Source organism: Chiloscyllium plagiosum, chromosome 32 (genome assembly GCF_004010195.1).
Source record: "Chiloscyllium plagiosum isolate BGI_BamShark_2017 chromosome 32, ASM401019v2, whole genome shotgun sequence".
NCBI lineage: Eukaryota > Metazoa > Chordata > Chondrichthyes > Orectolobiformes > Hemiscylliidae > Chiloscyllium > Chiloscyllium plagiosum.
The window spans coordinates 9,280,051-9,299,105 of record NC_057741.1 but is presented as its reverse complement, the minus strand read 5'-3'; the positions used below and the strand labels follow the sequence as shown (position 1 = coordinate 9,299,105).

The following is a 19,055-nucleotide window of genomic DNA, read 5'->3' as shown; positions in this document are numbered from 1 at the left end:
GAACTGCCTTCATATTTCTAATCTGGATATATGTTTTCTGCTTTATTATATTTTCTTGTATTCAGTAACTAATAAACTTGCTCTTTTATTTACTGAATAAAGCCTTCTTAAATTGGCTTTGTTTAAAATATAAATTAATTTAGTCAGGGAGAATGGTTGTTTTTTCAAAAAATTAAACTTATACTGACTGTGAATAAGAAAGGGGAACCAATCATCCCTACTCACGCTGGAATTTAACAATTTGGTGTATCCTGTCTGCACCTGTAACAAATTGTGGAACCTCACCTGATGATAACATTTGAGACAGTTTTTCCACATCTGGGGCATCATAGAAATTGTCATTGCTTGTTTTTCAGTTGGGAATCTTTTTTCACCCCTTTGACTGGGCAATAGCATTGTCTAATGATTCTGCCTTCGGAATAATGTATGTGTGCACCCTTAGTATACTCTTAAAAGTTAATCAGGTGGGAGGGGATCACACTGCAGGATATGAGACACAGTGCTGAGGGGATGGATAAATTGTTTAAAATGGCAAAACTGACCTAAACCCACTTTGAATATGCCTACTTCCTGTTTAACTGGATTAGAATCAAATAATCCCTAAAGTGTGGAAGCAGGTCATTTGGCCGATCGAGTCCACACCGTCCCTCCAGACCCAACCCTCCCTACCCTATCCATGTAATCATGCATTCCCCATGGCTAATCCACCTAGCCTTCACATCCCTGGACACTGTGAGCAATTTAGCATGGCCAATCCACCTAACCTGTACATCTTTAGACCTTGGGAAAAAAATGGGGCACCCAGGGGAGGCCCACACAGACACAGGGAGAATGTGCAAACTCCACAGAGGCAGTCACCCAAGGGTGGAATGAATTTGGGCCCCTAGCGCTGTGAGGCAATGGTGTTAACCACCGAACCACCATATCAGGTTTAGGATTAGGTTTAGAGTTAACTGAATGGTCGACACATGGGAGATAGTTGGCATTTAGAGTCAGAGAGTCATAGAAATGTACAGAAGCAGACCCATCAGTCCAACTCATCCATGCTGACCAGATATCCCAACCTAATCTAGTCCCACTTGCCAGCACCCGGCCCATATCCCTCCAAACTCTCCCTATTTATATACACATCCAAATGCCTTTTAAATGTTGCAATTGTTACCAGCCTCCACCACTTCCTCAGGCAGCTCATTCCATACATGCAACTCTGCGTGAAAAAGTTGGCCCTTCGGTCTCTTTTATATTTTTCCCCTCTCACCCAAAACCCATGCCCTCTCGTTCTGGACTCCCCCACCCAGGGAAAAGACTTTGTCTATTTATCCTATCCATGCCCCTCCATGAATTTATAACCTTGTAATATTACATTGAAGAGCTCTGTCTCAGATATTATAAATAATTTTAACCTAATGCTTGAACCCTGGTTTCACCAAACCTGTCACCTAAAGAAAGGTGAGGAGTACAGGATCCAGCTGAAAAGTACTTTTCCAGAATGTTTTATGGGGCAGGAGAAGGCGGCTTACTTCTTGCCAGCCTCTCAGGTTAACCTGAGTGTATTAGATGCAAAACCATTGCCAACAGTAATATGGGTCTTTAAAAATGGATGAGGTAGCATTGCAAATGCAAAGAAGAAAAAGGGACAATTGTTGAACAATTACTTTGTATCAGTTTTCATTGTAAAGTAAGAGAACAATGTACTTGACATTCCAGGGAAATTAATTATGACTCAGACACTGGGACTCATTAATGTTAGCATACCCTATCAAGAAATAAATTAAATGCAATTGGATATGAACAAATTCTGAGCATCTGATAGTTTCCGACCAGTGCTTTAAAGTTACGAGTTGAGAAATTCACAAATGTTTTAACCTTATTCTTCCAAAGTTCTACTGAGTCAGGAACTGTCCTTTTAAATTGGGAAATTACAAACATGACACTATTATTTAAGTAAGATGTGAAGGCAAGAAACCAAGATATTATAAATCTATCAGTGTGACATCTTTCATTGGGGCAATGTTGAAATTTGAACGTCATTCCAGACTGAGCTCTTTGAGAAATTTTCACAAATTTGAGTGAATCAACATGGATTTGTGAAATGAGTGGGTGTCTATGGATGTAGTTTGTATAGATTTTAGGAACAATGTTTTTCATGAGAAAGTGTCAGATAGAATTTAAGTTTATGGTACTGAAGACAAAATATTGATCTGTGTAGGAAATCGTTTAGGTAACGAAAGCTAGACAGTAGGAAGGATAAATATGTATCCAAGTTGAGGCAAGTGATCATTTGTTGTCTCAAAAGCATCTCTTCTCAGGTCATAACTCCTTATGACATTTATTCATGAATTAGAGAACTAAATAAGAAGTTGCATATCCAAATTTGACAATAACCTATTGACCATTACTACAGTAAGTAGTGTTGACAAAATATAAAATTACAAATGAACATCAGCAGAATTAGAGTGGGCAGAACTGTGACAGATGAACTTCAGCACAACTAATAGGTCATTGAGTCATTTGGAACAGAAAGAGACTATTTGGCTTGAATGAATTACCATCCATTTTATCCCAAACAAAATAGATCTTATTATTGAAAAGCTAGGAGCAATAATGACCCAAAGAGAGTTATATATCAACTTACACAGATTATTAAATTGTCCCCTATGATTCAATACCTTCATACTATCTGAACTCTTCACCTGCAATCTGCCTCCCTCTCTGCAATTCAATTTCCTACCATACAATCTGTATTCTCTTGACCTCATCCTTCCCGATATTTCCTCCCATATTATTCACTGCCATTTGAATCAGTTGACGGAAAAATCAGTTGATTCCTGTGTATTGTCCCCAGTGGATCCTTGTTGCAGTCTGATGTTGATGGCGTTGCTGTATGATACTTGAGACCACCTTGCCATCTAGGAGGAGAAAGTGAGGTCTGCAGACGCTGGAGACCTTGCCATCTGACCAGTTGTCTGGTGGGAAAGAGAGAAACATTTTCTAATTCGATTCTGCTTATAAATTCAACCTGACCTCCGCTTTCCCGTTATCTACAGCCACTGAGACTTTTCTCCTTTTTCATAAATATCAGGACTAATGCTTCTGTAATAGTTTATATCTCTTCAAGTTGTACACCATGTATGTGTTTAACTTCCAGTCTGCCATACTAATGATGGTCTTTTCTTATGTGTTCATAAGTTAACAATGGGAAGAGTAAAACTTCTGATGTAATGCAAGTGAATTATTAATTGCAGGTGCTGATTCAAATGCTTGAATGGTGACATACTTTGCTGTACACCTGTTTTGAATACTTTCTAAGCTAAATAAAAGCATTTTCCATCAGAAATATTATGAAACTAGTTTTAACTAGAATAATCATTTTGCAGATTAACGTGTAACATATTGCCATAAATGACCAATATTAATGTTCTTTGGGTTACCCTATAACAAAAAGTATGCATTTATCCAATTATAACTTTTGGATTATTACTTAACTATCAAAAGAGGAATCTGGCATTCTCAGTATATATCTAGTTTAACTGACCATTCAAGTTTGGCAATTGCTATGTACCTTATTCAGAAAAAGACACAAACATTCTGCGATAATTGGTATGATTACCCAGGACAAGAATAACACTGTTAATTTAAAGCCATGTCGACTTGTTTTACTTAAGAGTCAAATCAATATATTTAAAAACTCACAAACCTGAATTAAATCCTACTCTAAATGTATTGTTAAAATATCACTGAAATTCTACAGTACTGCCTGATGAGAAACCATAAGTCTGCATATGCATCATAAAAAAAGTCTGAAGCTTCAGCTTAAAGACATCAGTAAAACATTGAAAAATCTGCTTTTAGGCGAACATAATCTAATTTTCAGCAAACCAAATTTCAAAGACAATCCCCGTACCCTGAAGGCATCATTCAGATCTTCAAAATATTTATCTAATTTCCATAGTTATCCTTTTGCATTTGGTTCATTTTGGATGATATCAGAAAAACATCTTTAAAAAGTGTTACTCTGCAAAAATGCAGCTTTTATGATAATTGAGCTACAATCCCATGCATATGCGACTAAAAGATTGAAGACAAATTTCAAGTTTACTTTTCTAACTGTGGAAGAGTCCAACCTAATAACTGTATTACCCAGTTGCCCGAAAAAAGAAACTTGTTTTCGCCTCCCACCTTCAAGGACACTTACAATAAAAATCCACCAATGGGACAAATTTCGTTGAGCCTGCTATGGTATCTCAGAATAGACTTCAAACTTTTTCTGTCCAATTCCTTCTATTTGCCTCTTTTCTCAATTTATTCATAAAACTACCAAAACATCATGGTCATGTGGACTTCCAATTCTATTTCAAGAAAGTTCTGCATTTTAGCAAAACCTCCACACTTTTATACTCCATTCCCTTTGAAATAAAGGTTAACATTCCATTAGCCTTCCCTATAATCTACTGAACTTGTAGGCTAGCTTTTTGTTACTTATGCTTGAGGACTCCCAAATCGCTTTGTGCTGTAACTTTCTGCAGTCTTCCTCCACTTAAATAATATCAGCTTCTCTATTCTTCCTGCCAAAGTGCATAATTTCACAATTTCCCACATTGTAGTCCATCTGCCAAGTTTTTGCCAACTCACTAAATCTGTCTATATTCCACTACAGACTCTATGAGTTATCTATACTACATGTCTGCACATCTCTCTTTTTGTCATCCACAGACCTGGCTATGGTACATTTGCTTTCCTCATCCAAGTCATTAATATACATTGCAAATTATTGTGGCACCGATACTGATGCCTGTGGCACTTCACCAGTTACAGATTACCATTCCGAATCTGGTCCCTTTTATCCTGACTTTAGCCTTCTATTAATTAGCCAAAATCTTTTATCAATGCTAATATTATATCCAACACTCTTATCTTATTAAGTAGCCCCAGTGTTCCCTTATCAAATGCCTTCTGTAAATCCAAATATATTATATCCACTGCTTCCCCTTTATCTATGCTACTTGTTACCCCCTCAAAGAATTCTAATGATTTTTTTCAGGCATCATTCCTCCTTTGTGAATCGATGCTGAGTCAGTTTGATCATATTCTAAATGTTCTGCTATTTCATCCTTTAGAATAGACTCAAACATTTTCTCAAAAACAGTCACTAAGTTAACTGCCTATAGGTACCTTTTTAAAATCATCTTGTACCTTTTTTAAATAAAGGCATTCTTGGCAACTTTTGAATCTTTTGGGACTTTTCCAATATCTAGGGATTCTTCAGAGATTACTACCAATGCATTCTCTATCTTATAATAGACTTCTCATCAAGTCTATTCAATTGAATTATGTCTCAGATACTTTTTACACTCCAAATGTTGTCCAGAACATTAGCTTTGGAGAAAGTTCATCTCCCTGCATGTAAAGTCGTCAATTGTTAATGCCACACTGCTAACGGAGGGTTTACACTAAGTGTGGGAAGTGGTCAATCTTTTAACTATTCCTGGGTAACTACTTACTTAATTTCACTGGAATCCTCTACTCTTTCAGAGAGTTCCAGCGGAATCTTCAATTTCCTATGCAAATCTCTTGGAGTCTGCTACAATGGGGATTCTGTAGGGTTCCTACATGCATCTCCTACCTACGCAGGAACAAAGACAGTTGAGCCATCTGAAAATCTGGGTTCCATCCTCCATTAAAATTAATAGATTTCACACTTCTCACATCGCTCTACTATCAGATTTGCGTACTCTTCATCAACCACATCTCAGCTTTTAGCAGGATTTTTAACCTTTGATAACTAGGGTGAGAAATTATCTATGTAACTTTAAGACAATTTCCTTTTTGTCCATCTGGTTCCTATCATATGATAATATTAATATTTGTCTGACACTCTAATGGAAGGCATCAGATTTTATTAAGAGGATACTGATGGCCTACCATGCAGTTCCAAAGATCTTTCAAAAATAATTGCCTTATTTTACTTCTTGTTAAGCTCCACATCAGGTTAGATAAATGACACTTGAATATGAGATACCTCCATACAAGCCAATATCTCACCACTTGCATTCAACAAATGAGATCTATATACAACTAACCCTGATGTGCACACATTCAGTATCATTCTTATACAATGTAAATTTTCATCGCTCATAGAACTTATTGCTTGAAATTCTGTTCATAATAACACAAAAAACCTAAACTGTATGAATCAACTATGATGAGCATGTCTAAAACAATCACAAAGTGACCAAAATTGAAGATAAACTAGGATTAAGCTTTTATACTTTGTAAAATTTGCCAATAAATGACAGGATAGATTAAACTTGTAAAATTTCCCATGTTTTTGAGAAATTCTTTGGATGAAGCTATGCCCCTTATCATTGGAAATAAGTTCAGTAATAAACTGCGAAGCATTAATTATATTATTTTTAGGAAAATGATTGAACTCATCTATGAACCCATCTGTGTAAAATGAAATGCACACTCCCCTACTTAGAGTACACATCCTACTTCCTCAAATCTTGGATGCACGTTGGTCAGCCAATGCTAGAAGTTCTAAACTGACTACGGGTATGTTTTATTTCAAAAAAATATACGCTATCCATAAAAAAACTTTCTATATATAAAAATGGTCTTTAAAGCAGCTCAGTTCTGCAGTCTTTGCATATGGAGAAAAAACAAAAACTCAAGGTATTTCTTATCTCTGCAAGATAATATTACAATATGTCTGAGGCACAGAAAGGGTCTAATAATTGGGTGGACCTCTATTGTACTACTGCTGAAACCCAGCTTAGACATTGGCCTTAATTAATCACTTCCTGATCTGTACCCACTGAAGATTGTGCCAAACACTGTGTTCAGAGTTACCTGGATCCTGACTGGGAAACAGGTTAGCATCCTTGAGGTTAACCTCTCCAGCCCCTATTGTTGGACAAGGCTGGCTACTCAAGTACTAAGAGCATGCATGTATTGCAAGCCACTTTGTTCAGAAAGTGGATTATAACAGGTGTTATTTTGTTCTTCATCAGTAGCATGGAAATGATAGAAAATTAGCGGGTCCGTTTTCCATCATGCTCCATATGAATGGAAACAAAGAATATGTATGGATAAAATGGAGTGACGAGTCACTTGCATGATTTTGCTCTTTTGACATAGGCCAGTTTCACCCCTGTTGGGATTGGAACCAGGTTGACCTTGGTGATGACAAGGTCATTGATTGGGGTTGTTATCCTGGGTCAATCAGGAAAGACCTGGCTGACCAATATAACCAGGAGATTAGAATCTCCTTAGTTCTGGGGACTAACTCCAAGCTGGCTAGTCACAGCCAGTGTACTGTCAGGAAAAAAATCAGCTCTCTGAGCTAGAAGACATTTGTCTTCTGGTTTTCTCTTGTTTTTAAAGAGAGAAGAGGGAAAAAAAATGTAACCAGGAGATTAGAATCTCCTCAGTTCAGGGGACTGACTCTGAGCTGGCTGGCCATAGCCAATGTACTGTACACAAGTGAATAAAAGGTGACTTGGTAATGGGATACAGGCCTGTGTGCAGCTATTTCAACCCCCAAAGTCTGTCACAAAAATTGATTGGAATTCTAAGTCATCAGCACCAAACATGTCAATTTGAAGCCAATGCAACTCAACCACAGCCCCTCTGTCAAATTTCTATGATTGAAAGAAAGACTGGTGATTAAAAGACTCTAAATGCAAATTACTGAAAATGAAAGTGAACACCCCAAAGATAAGGGTCTTTTACCCATTGAAAATTATCTGGAATTTAACATCAAAGACAAAATAATGAATGAACTCTTCAACTTTTTCTGAGGTACTCTTCCTGGAAGTTTTATTTAGGTGCTATAATCAAAGAGTTGTTTAAAAACGCATTACATGCACAAGAAAGTAAACTTCGAGTAATGTCAAGTTTCAAGTGGAACCTTTGTACTTTATACGGCACCCTCAATAGTTACAGCAGTTGCCTTGTAGACTGTTTATACCAAACATTCCAAAATACTTCACATAAACTAAATAGGAAGTAATTGGTGGGAGAACTGAACTATTACACACATGAATCAAAGTTCTGAATTTCAAATATTTTCGACATTGGTTCTGGTGAAATGGATAAGGAAATGGTGCAGGAGGAATTAGGCAAAAGAATGAAAGATAAAGTCAGGTGATTAAAGTAACATTTATGTGGGATTGATTTTCATTACATTCTTGTGCCTAGGGTCTGATTTTCAACTTCCATTGATGTCAATGGAAATAAAAATTATGAGATATGTAAGATAGTCTTCTCACATATTAGGACACAGTTTACACTATTGCACCAAGACAGAAACAGTTCATGTGCCCACACATTTACATTTCTCCAGAGTTATCCAATGCACTTGAATTATTAAAGTGTGTCACTTACGTGGCCTAGTCACAAGCTACCACAACCTGACATTGGGAAGGGAATCATGAGTTAGTTGATTTTCTTTATGTTCGTGCATAAGAACAATGTATTCCTATATATAGTGGTGAAAACTTGTGATATTGAATATTTACCCTGTACATTTTTCCTTGCCATCACTATAAAGATGCAGCCTCCTAAGAAGAATAATAAAATTGTGCCTTCACATCATGGGACAAGACCTTTTTTATCAATAACCAATGCTATTTATCAATTATCTGCCTGCCTCAGGTAACCGTATATTTTATGTAATCCTGATGAGAGTATGAAAATTACTTCACTTGCTCTACAGAAATCTTTCGTCTTTCTTTCCAAATTGCATCATAGAAATACCCATCTGATCCTTAATTCCAGCAAGCAGCAATACTTCCCAATGATCCACAAGTAGTTGGGGAATTTTAATCATGAATGTAGATCTGGTGCGATTATAGTAGCACTGATTACATTCAGTGGGTTCAATAAAGGAATGTCAAGGAGATAGTGTGTCAGATATGACAGACCTGGAAAGCATTTATATATAGATAACTGTAGTTGAACTGAAGAATGCTCCTTTCTTTTACTTGGATATTATGGACTAAATCTGACTTGTTTTTGGTTAAGTGTGAGTTGTGTTGAGATTTTTGAAGGGTTTTTTACCAATTGAGCTTTCTCACTGCATCTTACCAAACACTCCTCATTCTCTGGCCCCCTCTTGTCTATCCTCATCTTATCCCCATTCTAATCCATCTTGTCATGTGGTTTTCCCAGAACAATTCACCACTTAACAGGTATCCTGAAATAGATCGGCATTCCTGGGACCATTTTAAAAGACCATTGTGCACCCAGACAAGTGCTGTTAGTTTTGCAGTCTCCTGCATGGTTCCTGCCATATATCCCTAGGCATGGTAGATAAGGGGAATTTTGCACCCTGCCTTGGCGTGCATAAAACTGGAGGTCCCATTGGACCAGCTGCACAGATGGGACTCCCAGGATAAGCAGTAAAGACCATGACAACTAGTTCGAAGTTGCTCCCAGGGTAAAAGCAGTCTCACCCATCTGGAGGGAATGTAACACAGCAATGTAGGCAGGCCAAGGACTTTATCCACTCTGTGTAAGAGGCACCACTTCCTCTCCAATATCTCACACTATCTTTGCTACTGCACCTATCTCCCACTAATGCTCATGCTCTACTATTTCCACTGTTGCTCGCAACATCTTCCCTACTTGCTCTCACCCATCCCAAATCCAACAGCACTAACCCTACATTCCCTGTCTGCTGCCTCCTCACTCACCTCTCCACTTTCGTCAAAAGTAACAGCTAAGTCACCCACTTTCCTCACCCACAATACCTGCTTCTCTCTCATTGCAGGAAGCAGTCCACAATAGCAATAATATCATTCTATACCTCTGGCTGAGGCACAAACAAGCAAACTAATTGATGAAATGATTCAGGAACACAATAAAATAGATGAAGGGAATCAATTTGTTTGCTTGGTAAGAGTAACAGAACAAGAAGAGAGATTAGAGCTCGAGCATTTAGAATTGAAATCAGGTCAGACCTTTACACACATGGATGGAAACATTGCGTGGATTGCTGGAATTCACCTTCCCAACATGCTGCAATGCTGAGATAATTGAAATATTTCATAATGAAATTAATAGATTTCTGTTTGGTAAGATTATCAAGAGGTACTTAAAGACAAGGGACTGAACACCTATTCCTATCCCTAATATTCTTAAATGACACTAAATGTGTGTCAGTACTTCATTTATTCCTCAAATTATGGATTCCATTCTTATTTGTAGCTATAAGATATGAACATCCTCTGGTTTAGAATTTCAATCACAGATACCGTGCTGCACTCCAGATGCAAAAACAATTTGTGAACCTTTGCATTTCATGAGCTGGTGCACTGATAACATATGGGGAGCCCATGGCAATATTTGTCTCAATTTAATCTGTCAACACATTCAAACCAGTGGAAAACGTAAACTGTACAACAGAGGTGTGGGTTACATCCATAGTTTAGATTACATTACAGTGTGGAAACAGGCCCTTCAGCCCAACAAGTCCACACCGACCCGCCGAAGCGCAACCCACCCATACCCCTACATTTACCCCTTACTTACCTAACACTACGGGCAATTTAGCATGGCCAATTCACCTGGCCTGCACATCTTTGGACTGTGGGAGGAAACCGGAGCACCCGGAGGAAATCCACGCAGACACGGGGAGAACGTGCAAACTCCACACAGTTAGTCGCCTGAGGTGGGAATTGAACCCGGGTCTCAGGCGCTGTGAGACAGCAGTGCTAACCACTGTGCCACCGTGCTGCCCACTTTTTTTTTGCTTTGTTGCATTTAGGCAGACTCTCAGGCACTTATTAAAGGCACTTTTGAAGCCATTAAGCTCCTTAGAAATTGTTCTGGATACTTTGTTGTCATAGAAATCTTTTAGCATTTACACTGTCCAGGATATGTTGTAGATAGTTCTGGATAGTTCCAGGATAGTTCTGTAACTGAGGGAAGTCTTAAAGCAACATTTTATACACCAGGTTCCAGTTCCTCTTATCCCTCCACCACTTTCTGCACAACTCTCCTTGTTGAGCCAGGAGGTGAATTCTCAATAAACTCATTAGGATAATCCTGACTATAGAAGTCTTTGAACTGATACTTGGATAGTAAGCATGAATGGTACTAGTTGCTGTGCCCATATGAAAGGTATTTTCAGAAAGGCTGGCTGAGGACACTTCTATTTTACATTTAAAGAAAGAAAAATGTCATAATAGTTCAACTAAAAACTAAATAAGTTCAACTGGAATTAGTATGTGATCAGAAAAAATTGGAGTCATGGAGCAAAATGCATGGCAAGCTGATGCAAAACACAACACCAAGAGTCAGGGTTGAAAGAACTCAGATTGCTCAAGGTGGGAAATGGAGTTCTACAAATAATGGTGCTGGGATTGCAGTTGTTCATGATCTACATGAACAATTTGGGCTCGGTAACCAGAGTACAATTTCGAAATTTGCACATGGTATCAAATTGTACAGGATGTAGGTGGTGAGACGTAGTTAAGACAAAGGAGGAAAATCACACAACACCAGGTTATAGTCCAACAGGTTTAATTGGAAGCACAGTAGCTTTCGGAGCGCTGCTCCTTCATCAGGTGGTAGCATCGCTCCGAAAGCTAGTGTGCTTCCAATTAAACCTGTTGGACTTTAACCTGGTGTTGTCTGATTTTTAACTTTGTACACCCCAGTCCAACACCGGCATCTCCAAATCAAAGCATAGCAAGACATCGCTAAACATACACAGTGATCGTGCAGTGGCAAATTAACTATAATAGACAATAGACAATTGGTGCAGAAGTAGGCTATTCTGCCCTTCGAGCCTGCACCACCATTCATTATGATCATGGCTGATCATCCTCAGTCAGTATCCTGTTCCTGCCTTATCTCCATAACCCTTGATTCCAATAATGCTGACAAGAGTGAAGTGGTGCATTTTTTAAAGAAGGAGGAGGTCACATTCTCTTTGGAAAATCAATGTTTAAATAGTGTTGAAGAACACAGGCATCTGATATACAGGGTTTAACATGCAAGCTAGAGGTGCATTTCTAGAGAGATAGAAATCATTGAACGTTCAGAGTACAGCAAGGGGGCATTTGGCCCATTGAGTCGATGCTGACTCTCTGCAAGAGCAGCTGAGTGAGTGTTGCTACCTGTCCTATCCCCTTCAGGTTCTCATCTGATTCCACTTTGAAAGATACAATTGTAACTTCCATCTACCAGTCATATAATACATTCCTGATTCTAACCACTCGCTGCATAACAAAAACATTTCTGTCATGTTCCAACTGCTTCTTTTGTTAATCACTTTAAATCAGAGTCTTTTGGTTCTGAACATTTCCATCAGCAAAAACAGTTTGTATGGTTGGTCTGTCAAGACCTCTCATGATTTTGAACATTGCAATCAAATATTCTCTTAACTGTGTTTTGTTTTATTCATTCATGGGATGCAAGAGTCAGTGGTGAGGCCAATATTTATTGCCCATCCCAATCACCCTTAAAATGGTCATAGTGAGCTGCCTTCTTAAACTGTTGCAGTACTTGGGGTGTAGGTATAAGCACAATGCAGTTAGGAAGGAAATCCAATCTTTTGACAATGAAACAGTGAAGGAATGGTAATATAGTTTCAAGTCAGGATGATTTGTGATTGGGATGGGAACTAACAGATGGTGGCATTTCTGCTGCCTTGGCCGTTCTAGGTAATAAAGGTCATACATCGGAACATGCAGTTAGAGGAGCCTTGGAGAGTTACTGCAGTGAATCTTGTAGATGGTACACAGTGCTGTGCTGATGTTGAAGGGAGTAAATGTTGAAGGTAATGCTTGAGGTGCCAATCTAACGGACTGCTTTGTCCTGATGCAGCTGAGTTTCCGATGTCTTATTCAGGCAGGTGAAGGGTTTTGCACCACACTCCTCACTTATACCTTCTAGATATTGGACAGGCATTAGGGAGGTAGGAATTTCCTTGACAATGCTTAAAATTTTGGTCCCTTTAAGAATGAGCTCGGACATGTTTGAAAGATAATAGAGTGCAACAGATGATCATTGGAGCATAGATATCTGAATCATAAATATCAGGGCCACAGAGTCAAGGGCCACCTGCTCTAGAGGTGTGTAATAAAACCTCTGAACAGGCAGATTAAAATATCTAGTTCTTGAGTGGGCTATAGTGGTGCAGTGGTAGTGTCCCTACCTCTAATCCAGGTAGGTTCAAGTATGGACCTGCTCCAGAGGTGTGTAATAACATATCTGAATAGTTTGATTAAAAATATCTACTGCTGGTTTTCCCCAGGAATGGGAGGCAGCAGACTGGAGTTTGCACTGAACTACGAAATACAAATAAATGATTGGGGAAAGCAGTCTGGCTCCTGCTTCAGCAAAGGTAGGTATAGTGTAAGAAAATAAAGTACTGATGGCAAAGAGGGAAATGCTAGGAGCCTTCCTCAGTGCAGAAAGACAGGTGCTAAGATGAAAGATGAAGCCAAGAAACCTGTCTGCTTTAATTGCTGACAGATAGGGCTTGTCTGGCCAGCTGTTGGACACTTGTGCAGAGAATGGGAGTCAGTCACACAGCTCAGCAGATCTCGCTATGATTCTGACTGTAGCTGTGAATTCCTGTCAAGGTACACGTGAGAATGCAGATGAGATTAAACAAGTTACTGAGAGTGATTTGGATTTGCAGTCCAAAGAAAAGGTGGCCGCATTTCCCCAGAATGGGGCGAGCAAGCTCATGGTCATACTGAAAGATGCCCAGGTCAGCCACTGGGAATAGATATGATCATTCCACCAGCAAGTACCACGGTGCTGGGAAGGAGAGGGTTTAAGGGGGAAGGTGTACGTGTAATCCCCTTTACTGGGTGTATCTGGAGTATAGCCTTTCATTGAGACTCCTAACCATGGCTGTCATGCCAACTTGTCTGTGAATTAATTCACCCTGCTCCTCAGCACTGATCTGGCAGGATTAAGGGTTATAACATCCCCAGCAGCCTCTAAAAGACCACTGAGGTCAGGGAGACCAAATAGCAGCAAGAACAAGTGTTATCTCTGGGCTCACACGGCCAGACAAGTGGACACTGAGGTGGCATTGCAAGCAGGGGACCTTTCCATTTGGTTATCCAAAGCCTTTCTTGGAAAACTCCAAGGAGGGAATAAATGGAACTTCCTTGGTAGAGCTTATGCTCGAAACGTTGACTCTCCTGCTCCTCGGATGCTGCCTGACTGGCTGTGCTTTTCCAGCAACACACTCTTCGAACAAGCTGACCCACTGTTAAAAAAAACCTAGTTCGGACTGCTCATGCTGAAACTGAGGCAAAACTAATCTCTGAATGCTATTGTACTAGACATAAGGCCCTGATGAGGAAATGGAGATTTGACCACTTCGGTATTGTGGGATACCTGGGCAAATTCATTGATAACAGTCTGGTTGGAGTTATCTAACTTGTTTGAAGGAGGAACTAAACAACAGTACATAAATGTTGTAGCTTTTATCTTTAATGGATCTGCTTTTGAGTTTCTCTGTTGAGGTACTGAATCCCTTATTGTACAACAGGCTTCGTGAATTGAGATTTAGAGAGCGCTCCACATAAGTTACAAGCAGGGGGTCCACACATACACATGGTATTCAGTGCTGATGACACATTTGACCATCCTGCATGAAGATTCTTAAAGGTATGGATCCCTCTGTTTGCAAAATGTGAGGCTGTCAAACGGTTGTTCGTAGTCTGTGCTCGGGGTGTGTTATGTACAAAGAGGAGCAATGCTGTAGGATGGCCAGAGATTAGACAGCCTGAGCACTAGATCTTTGTTGGCTGATGAACTAGGTTTCTCCCTTTAAATGAATGGTCTATGCTGGGGCCCTTCCCTCACAGGTTGAGGCCCTGTTCACTCTGAGCGTGCTCACAGCTAATCTTGTCATCATGCAGTTTTGAATTCCAGCCCAATGGTGGAAGACAACAGTGAACATTCTCTTCTAGTGGCTCCCAGCCTCAGCCTGACCATGTTATTGAGCTCCCAAGTATTCACATTCCCTTCCTAATGGGCCTTCCTATTAACCGTTTGGGATTCACACTTCCACAAGATCCCGATTCAATCTGCCAACATTCACCTACACCAACCTAGCCTTTCCACCCCAACTTCTCCACATGAGATGAATATCTCTGGTGTGGTCATTCAGTGCTCTTCACTGAATGCTAGTGTGCTAATGACCATAGACTACCCTCCTCCCTCATCACACCATTCCCTGCCATACTATATAGTATGAGTCCTTTGCCAATTTAACTCAGCCCTTGTCTACTCCCTGCAATCTCCAATTCCAAAGACCACATTGCTGATGCTCAGTACCTCCATTGCTCCATTTCTGAGGACAGACATGACAGATACACCATAGCCCCAGGTAAAATATATCCAGACCACTAACTGGTGCCTATGCATCTCCTTAACTGATCAAAACCCTTCTCCCCAGACTTGCTGCTTCAGAGCTAAGATTACAGAGGCCCATTCCCTCTACTGTAAAGGCACGGGCTTCATGACCTAGAATCCCACAAACAGATTCCTGACCATAACCAGTCTGCTGGACAAACAGAGAAAGCTGCCCTTGACTCAGTCTACTGGGACTCCCTGACTAATGTGTACCAAATGGACAACACCCCTCACAGCTGGACACATGGAACAGGTATGAGATTAATGTAGCACATTGTCTTATAGCAAGATGTACACCCTTTTATTAGAGGACTACTTTGGACAAAGGCAAGCTGCCTATTTTTCAACTGCACCGATGGCATTGCAGGGATGCTGTGAGCAAGCAAGCAAGAAGATACTAAGAGAGCAAGCCAGGTCCTGACTGAAGCTAGTTCCTGTTCCTGTGTGTAAATTGGATATACTCCAGCCATTCAATGCAAACTGCTGGTGCACTCCATAATGTAAGTCTGTATTTCCAGAGCCACATGGCCAGTGCATTGTCGAAGTGCTAGCACGGTCACAATGGACTACAAGATGTTGGATGACAATGTCTGTGGAGAAAGAGTGAGTGTGGCTAGTGCCCATGTATTGTGCCCTGTACCTGAGGTTTGCTTACAGTCAACATGGAGGCAGTCTGGAGGGAGCTGAATCCACCAGTACGTGCTTTAATTTTCTTGTCACCTTAATCCCTGTCGAGCTTGTTTGAAGATTTTGATAAGACGTGAGTATGAATATTAATGAGTTAAGGCATTAAAAAGGCATTTAATGAATAATGTGAGCGGCACCTGTCCATTACCAAACAAGAATCTCGTCAGGCCACTTGTGAAAAATATAAAAGATGGAACAAGATGATCTCAGTTTTGAGATAGGCCTCACCACACTTACCGCCTGATTCCATCACCCATTTCATTATTGCTCATGTTGTCCAGACCCCTATAACATTCATGAATTAGAGTGGTGCTGGAAAAGCACAGCAGGTCAGGCAGCATCCAAGGAGCAAGAAAATTGACGTTTCGGACAAAAGCCCTATAACATTCAGCCCTTCGATTTGCTGGGACTGGAGGGTTTGAGTTATAAGGAGAGGCTGGGAAATTTTTCACTGGAGCATAGCAGGGTGAGGGGTGATCTTTTAAGGGTTTATAAAATCACAAGGGACATAGTTAAGGTGGATAGCAAAGGTCTTTTCCCTCAGGTGGGAGATTTCAAAACTAGGAGCATATTTTTAAGGTGAGAGGAGAAAGAATTAAAAGGGAACTAAAGGACAACTTTTTCCAACAGAAGTGGGTTCATTTGTGGAATGAACTGCTGGAGGAAATAGTAAATGTAGGTACAGTTACAACATTTAAAAATCATTTGAATAGGTACATAAATAAAAAAGCTTTAGAGGGATATAGGCCAAATGTCAGAAAATGGGATTAGTATTGTTAAGGAAACTTGGTCGGCATGGACAAGTTAGACCAAAGGGTCAGTGTCTATGTACGATTCTACAACCAAACTTAATATGTTACCCTTCCCAATAACTTGTGTCCTAATCAGCTCGTGTGGAAATTTATTGAATGCTTTTTGAAAATCCAGATATGCTATATGCAGCAGTTCTGCCTCACCTCCTATTGGCTTCAATTTCAAAAAATTCTAACAGATCTGTCAACTACGAAAACAGAAGTTTTTGGAGGGTGTCGGGGTGAACAAATTGGGAAAGTTCTGAAAAATGAAGACACACTTAGGCTCCAGTGTGACCCCGCCCTCTTCAATTTTTTTGCCAGGCAACATCAAAGATGAGCGGGTAACCACACTTAGATTTGGAAGTTATGTAAGCAAGAGCTTGCTGAGGTTAAGTACTCAACTATGACCTACTTTAATCCTGAGAAGTGAATTTCTCAGCCCATGGAACATGTTTCCTGACCTGTCAGCAAATAGAATCACTGAGCTGACTGCACAGTAAGAAAATCTTCTTCAGTGTAACTGACAAGCTGTGAAGGCTTTGATCAGCTACAATGAAAAGCTCCAGCCATGGCAATTGTTCAAAGCACTTCTTCCCTCTGAGTACTTTTACAGCTTGGTAAGTGACTGCCAACCTCTTGGAAGGCACTTTAACTGTCTAGCACTTTATTGACCTTCAGCTACATACCATTGCTGCCTTTCTTTCAGCTGTCTATCCCTACATTGAATGGGCATCAAGCAATGCAGCTGGAAGGAGGCAGATCCCAAATATTAGACAGGATTAACTCTCCCAATTGTGCACAAGCAGCTGTGCCTCTGGTTTTCAGGGCAGGTTGCTACTGACATCTGCATGGAGCAAGCCATCCGTCCGAATGGATAAGCTGGATCGGGTTGCCACAGGGTAAGATGCAGAATTTATAGCAAAAGTTACAGTGTGATGTAACTGAAATTATACATTGTAAAATACCTTGATTGTTTGTCAAGTCCGTCATCTGTTACAATGACCATGTTAGTTTCACTTCTTTCATATGTAAATCGCAAAACCTTTTTGAAAAGTTACATTCTCAGGTTATGTGATTGTTTTGTGAATTACATATGAAAGAAGTGAAACTATCAAGTTCATTCTAACAGATGAGAGACTTAACAAACAATCAATGTATAATTTCAGTTACACCACCTAATGAAGGAGCATCGCTCCAAAAGCTAGTGCTTCCAATTAAACCTGTTGGACTATAACCTGGTGTTGTGTGATTTTTAACTTTGTACACCCCAGTCCAACACCGGCATCTCCAAATCATGACTCCCACCATATTAGCAGTATCCCCTCTTGAATTTCATACTGTTGCTTTATCTGCCTTAACAGTCTATTCATATTAGTTGACCCCTGTTACCTTTGGAAGGCAATAATTTTCAGAGCACAAAACAGTTTAGACACTGAAGTGAAAAACAGTGTAATGATATACCCACTCGATTGATCTTGTTGGATGACCTGGCAGAGGAACAGACAGTGTGGGCCCACTGAGCCAGATGCTGATCAGATATAACAATTACGCTTTCTAAAGAGTCCAGGGAAAGAAATCTCAACCAAGACAATGTCAGAGGAGCGGTGCACGTGCAGCCTGTGTTTCAGCAAGGAGGCTGTCACCTCTGTGAGACATTAAAAGAAGCCATTAACAACCTCCTGCAGAGCCTTTTCAATGGTATGAAGTTGACAGCGGGCCTCAATATCTTTTTAAGGCTAGTGACCCACTGCAATATTGTCTCTGGCAACACAAGGGTAGACATCCAACAATGTTAAAGATATCATATTCTGCCAAACATCGTGTATGCAGTTGCACAGTAAAGAGAGAAGTCCATTTAATTGTTAATTTATTCATGGGAAGGCACCAGTAGGAACCATAGAGGTTTGAAAAAGGCCATGTAGTCACTAGTAGTTGAGCTAAAAGTGGGCAATTACAATCATCAAAGCTGAAAATGTGTTGCTGGAAAAGCGCAGCAGGTCAGGCAGCATCCAAGGGACAGGAGAATCGACGTTTCGGGCATACGCCCTTCTTCAGGAATGAGGAAAGTGTATCCAGCAGGCTAAGATAAAAGGTAGGGAGGAGGGACTTGGGGGAGGGGCTTTGGAAATGCGATAGGTGGGGGGAGGTCAAGGTGAGGGTGATAGGCTGGAGTGGGGTGGG

The 19,055-nt window shown here is 40.1% G+C and overlaps 1 long non-coding RNA gene across 1 annotated transcript in view; it reads right to left on the bottom strand.

Annotated features, from left to right (window-relative positions):
* Positions 1 to 2,211: 2,211 nt before the first annotated feature.
* The window catches only part of LOC122539280, a 33,982-nt gene continuing 17,138 nt past the window's right edge, over positions 2,212 to 19,055 (bottom strand). Inside the window, exons 2-3 of the long non-coding RNA XR_006309017.1 lie at positions 2,947 to 2,966; positions 2,212 to 2,901 (exon numbers count right to left, since the gene is read on the bottom strand). This is a non-coding gene — a long non-coding RNA (uncharacterized LOC122539280). The remainder of the gene's footprint in view (positions 2,902 to 2,946; positions 2,967 to 19,055) is intronic.